Source organism: Onychostruthus taczanowskii, unplaced genomic scaffold, assembly GCF_017590055.1.
Source record: "Onychostruthus taczanowskii isolate IOZ18803 unplaced genomic scaffold, ASM1759005v1 scaffold19, whole genome shotgun sequence".
Classification (NCBI taxonomy): Eukaryota; Metazoa; Chordata; class Aves; order Passeriformes; family Passeridae; genus Onychostruthus; species Onychostruthus taczanowskii.
The window spans coordinates 663,622-669,621 of record NW_024499128.1 but is presented as its reverse complement, the minus strand read 5'-3'; positions in this window follow the sequence as shown (position 1 = coordinate 669,621).

Sequence of the window (6,000 nt, the reverse complement as noted above, 5' to 3'; positions counted from 1 at the left end):
AGCAGCCCAGAAAACAGACAGCCCCTTTGTAGCATCTTCATCCATCTACATCAAAAGCAAGTAAAGGTGGCAGCTGCCAGTTCCTGTCCTTGTCCTTCACACCCTTACCCAGGAGCAGACATGGGGTGACCCACGCTCCCTTTTTCAGCCACAGTGCTGCTCCCAAGGCAGAGCTGACCAGAGCAACACCTGAAGAGTCCAATCCCTCAGCTCCAAATAATTTCAGCCTCAGTGTTTTACCTCAGTAAGAGCTTCTTACGTGGCTAAGCCAGCTGGAATGACCAGGGGGAAAAAATGCAAACGCTGAAGTGAGGTCATGATCTTTGAAAAGGGCATGAGGGGATGTGGCATCCTAATCTGTGCACATGACTGTCACAGTGCTGGTGCCACCAAAACTTACAGACAGCACTGTGAGGGATGCCTGGCTTTCACCAGTGCTTTGGAAGGAGTGATGTGGGAAACAGCCAGATTTCAGAAATGCTTGGAGCGAGCTCTGCAAGACCAGCAGCATCACTGACAGTGTGCAGCTCCAGTATCACCCAGTCAGGGTGTCAAAAATGCAAAAGCTGTGTATACATGAAGGAAAAAAACCAGGACCTTTAGGGAAAAGAAAATAAAGGGTGAATTATTTAAATGAGAAAGGGTTGGAGTAGAGAAAGATTGGGAAAAGACAGAGAAAGGTAGGCTCCAGAAATAGCAAAAGAAATGGGAAAAGAGAAAAAAAAAGATGTGTGAATAGTGGTCAGGATTTTCCTGGGTGCTTGCTAGGTATCCCTGTGGTTCAACACCATACCTGAAACAGAACAGTGATTATTTCACACCAGGCAGATGTGTTGCTCTGGTCAAGAGGGACAGAGTGAGGGGTAAATGCAGTTCTTATCTTGGCAAACAGAGGAATATCAGGCTGGATGGACCAAGCATCACAGCATTGCCACTTAGTGCCCATCCCAGGCCTGACAACACCACTATCCTCCAGGCACCTTGTCCTCTTGAGGAAGGAAATTGCAAAAGACAAGAGAAATTCCTTCTAAATACGAATAAAATACAGGTGTTGTGTATATGGCAATTATGGCTGTCATATTGGAAAAAAAGCCATTTTTTCACCTGTAAAGCAGAGACTTGTGTCAGCAGGGCATGAAAAGACATTGATCTGAGAAGCTCTTTTCAAAAGCTCTCCGTGATTTTAATGAAATGCCAGACATCTCAAAGAATGCACCTTTTCCAGCTCCATTCTTGCAACCTTGTATGAGGCCATCGGGTGGCAACAAAGCACTGTGGAAAGGCAGAATTGGCTCAGGAGTCTGTACCTGCGCTCTGCCCGGGCAATGGGATCCCTGGCTCCTGGCCAGCCCTTCATTTTCCTGTTGCAGCCCACTTGTTTGGTGTATTCCTGTCTCATTAGCTTCTTTCTGGACAATATTGGAGTGCAGTGCTTTGGCGTTGAATTGTAAGATAGATATTGCTGAATATTGTGCAAATTATAGGGTGAGAAAATCCATGCAGGTCTGGGCATTGAAGACTCAGTGCTCCTCATTAGTTTGTTGATAAATAGCTGGGAAATACCTGGCTACAAGCACCCATGAGATGCTGGGCCCAGGGATGATTTGGAAGCAAAGAGGAAAAGGGCATTTTCATGGGCAGAAATGACAAGTGCCCAGCAGGTCTCACCCTCCCTAAACCAAGCTGGGCAGCGATGGCAGCCAAGCAGGGAGTGATGCTGGCAGTGAGCTGCAGTGTGTTTGGGAAGCACAGACAGCACAGAACTTCAGCTCCTTGCAGGGCCAAGGCCTCCTGGGCAAATAGCCCTTTGCACAGCTTTGAATTTTCAAGGGCAGCTCCACATGACAGAGGTCTTGGTAGTGGGGCTGGTTTAGGGAGCTCCCATGCCTCAGCTTTATCCTTATTTTATACACCACTGATCCAGATGAGTTCAGTGCCTTGATTTCTACACACCCCACAGAGGTGTCCCCATGCAGGAAATGATCCTGCGGCTTGTCCATGCCATAGGTCCAAGAAGCCTCAGAAACTCCTCCTATCTCTTCCCCTCACACTGCTGCATTTTCAGAATCACAGGATCAGAATCTTCTGGGCTGGAAGGGACCCACAAGGACCAACAAGTCCAGCTCTTAAGTGAATGGCCCATATGGGGATCAAACCCACAATTTTGGCATTATCAGCACCATCCTCTAACCAGCTATGGCAGCACCAGCAATTGTTCAGGGCTATATAGAAAAGAAGGGAAATAAAAGGCCATTGAATGTGAAAGGCTCTTAAAAAATTATTTTCATGTGCATTTTCCAGCTGCACATTAAGCATAGAGCATATGTTTCTTCCTCACTTGCAATAACAGATTTTATGTCCTTCCTCATTGCCAATAAAGCAGTTAAACTGTTGTAGAAAACTGCACAGACAACATTAAACAAAAGAAACACCCAAGAAAAAATTCTTAAAATGGGGACATGGGAGAGAACTGTGTAACTGCCACTGCCTCCTTAGCAGACTATTCTCAATTTACATTAGGATATTCCAGTTTATGGCAGCTTGAAGCCAAATTTGAGATGGTGATTGAAAATCCTTTTCAACCTCCTCCTTTGGAAGAATGTGCTGCATTTTGTTAAGCCTGAAAATCATGGTAGAGAACAAGAGCAATTCCCCTGCCTGCCACGTACACAGGGGCAGGGTGGCATTGGTGCAGGCAGCTGCCATCACTGACTCCTTAATTCATTTTCCTGCTATCCAAAAGTTAATTTTGGCATGGTAAACACTGCCTTTGATAACTGATTTTGCTCCCACCACCACAAAACCACCTTGCAAAAAGGCCCAGACCATTCACCACAGTGAAGGATGTGTACGTGTGAGCTTTGCTCTGTGCCTTCCCCTTCATGAGGTACCAAGTGGCTCCATTTCTTTCAAAATAAACTTTTCTACTTTTCTCAAAAAGTGTTGCATGGAAATAAAGCACAAACCTGCATCATCTTCTGAGTGAGTTTTGGTTTTGTGCTCCGTTACCTGTGGGATGCGAGTCCAAAAACCCAACCTTTTTATGAAGACTTTGTAAGAACAGAAGAAGTGGTAATTAGAACAGTTTCAAAGAACAAATTATGAAGATCAGCATAAAAACTGTGGATTACCTGAGAATCTGAGCAGAGTTACATATTGCTGCACTGACAAGAAAGCAAGGAATTCAATTATCTGTTCCATGACACTAACAGCCTGGAATATAGGGTAATTTTTCCTCTGAACTATATTTCATTAGAAGTATATTGCTTTTTGCAATTTTTATTCATTTCTCTCTCCAATCAAAATGAGATCTTTAACTTGATAAATTACCATTTTACGTGTTTCCTGCATTATTACTTTATGTTTTGTCTCTTTTCTTACAAAATCTAGAGGTAACCAAAAGCACTACTTTGACTGCAAATCAGTTCCATTTCTTGTGAAGGTGGTACTCTATCCTGCAAATAAACTGCTACAAAAATAATAAACATCCAAACCTGAGACAGATATTTATTGCTTAAAGAATTTGCCTGCAGATGATTCTGTTGCTATTACAGTGTGAAACAGCAGAAACAGAAAATTACTCAGCTCACGTCTCTTGTGGTGTTTCTCAATAAATGGAACTATTAAAAAAAATCAGAAATTACTAAATCAAGACATAAAAGCAATTAAAAGACGGCAAGGTTAAGTGAAATTGCCCAAGTAAATACTGCACACGGAGCCCTAATTTGGTTTCCTGCCGTGCATGGGCTATAATTTAGCTGTTACTACAGAAATGGCCCCATCTGAGGATTTTAATGTCCATGATTTGCTTGGGATCAACTCAGAGCTTCAATAAGAGCCAAGGACATGCTGTCCCCATGCAGGCAGTGGTCCTACCACACACACCCTGCCCACCCCACAGCCCCCAGGCAGGGCTGGTGTTGTTTTGGTTTTTTGAGTTTTTCTAAGCCTTCTGATGTTTATATTCTTGTAACAAACTTTCTCACGGACTTTATGTAAATAATTAATTGTTTTGCATTCTTTTCTGGAGGAAGAGAAATTTGATGGACTGTTGGTTTGTCCAGTGTCATTGGAGAGGTGGCTCTGTCATCCTCCAATCCACTGTCACTTTTGAAAATCTATAAATGCTGGAGTCAGGAATTAAACTTCCCTTCTTTTTACCTTAGAGATTCCAGTGTCCGCGTTGGTTCATTTTGTGTCTTAAAGCAACAGGCTGGCAGCAGCTTCCACTGGATTCACACATCCTCAGTGCTGGAATCCAGCAGAGACATGGGGACACTGCCAGCCTGAGCTCTGCTGGTCTGGCTGCATTTAATGGGGTTAAGGATGGCTTCAGGAGGGTCTCGGGCAATATCTGCTTTTTAAAAATATTTTTTTTATCATGCTTCAGGAGGGTCTCGGGCAATATCTGCTTTTTAAAAATATTTTTTATCATTTTTTCTTTGATCAGACATCTGAATCAAGAGTGTGAGGCCTATTTAAAGACTGAGCACAGGTTAAAGTCAATACATTCTACCTTAAGTCAAACAATTCCCATTTGGCAGAGCTATTTCAACGGAGTGTCTCTATCAGTATCCAATCCTGCACTCTCTGTTAAGGGTGTTGTATTAACACATACAAATTCCAGGGGTCTGTGAAACCTGGATGATTTGGGCACCATCAGTAGAGCCCATGGTGGAGGAAAGGAAGGTCTCTTCAAAAATGCACACAACCTCAGAGGTCAAGTGGAGAGGTAGAGTGTTCCCTACCTGAGATCTTGCAGGATACTGAGAATAGAAAGGACTTTTCCCCATCCAAAACCCAGTCAAGGAAGGGGTTGGAAAGAGGAAATATTCATGACCAGCTGTGAAGCTGGAAATACAGCTCCCAAGCTGAGCAGTCTGTATGATGCTGCTGAACTTCTCCCTCCTGTAGCTTCATTCCCATTTAAGCTCCCAGAAGATTCATAACATTTTCCCTTTGAAGAATTGCTCTCTCATTTTGCCCCTTTGCTGAGGTCAGAGAGTTCATGTAGACCTGTGAGAGTGGTCTTTGATACCAGCCAGCTGCAGCTCTGTACTTTTATCTTATTGTGGTCTCCAAAGCAGCCTTCCACTGCACCAGCCCTCCCTGCTCTCTGCTTTCACTCTGCTCAGTGTCCTGCTCGTCCTCCAGGTTGCTCATCTATCTCCTCCCTCCTGCTGCTCTCCAGACAGCCTGATGGCTAGCATTTTCCCTCTTTCTGCCAAGTCCTGGCCTTGACTCCCTCTTCTGCCATCTGCTACAACTTCATTGTTAAATTCCACATTGTTCAGAGCCACACTCTGCTGGGTTTGGTGCTGCCTCACAAGTCCCTCAATTTGGAGGATGTCTCTCCCCATGACACTTTGTGCCATTTTGGGGCAGTCTTACCCAGGCCTTCTCAGGCAGTTTGGCATTTTCTTAGTCACTTCTGCATCCTCATTTTCCTCACTTTTCCTTCGATGCACTGTGAAAAGCTGTCCCCAGCCAGGCAGGAGCTTTCCATGCACCAGCTTGTCTTCTGCCTGCTGACCTTTTCTCTTCCCCTTGGAACAGTTATGCAATTACCTGCCTTTGCTCTGGAGAGACATCTTTGCCACTACATTTTGCTTTCAGTATTGATCTCTTGATTTTTAGTTTGGTTGCTTTGTCTTCTGCTCTGCTCCTGAGGGAGAGATTTCTGCTCAAATCGAGGTTTGCTACTGAACGGTTTAAAACCTGCTGGCTGTATGTATAAATTTGCTGTGCTCTATAACTTCTCTCTCAATGTAGACCAAATGCAGTGTCCTGTTACATTCAGCTCCCAGAGCCAGCCTGACCATCCTGCCTCCCTGTGGCAAGCAAAGCTTGCCCTCACCTTCAGCAGCACTACCCTGATGGGATCATGGGCACATCCCAGGGGCTCTTGGTGCCCTGGCTTGGAATACACCCCCAGGGACACCATGTGCACCCATTTTCTGCATGGCCTCATCAAAAAGCCATCCCTGCACCTAAGAAACC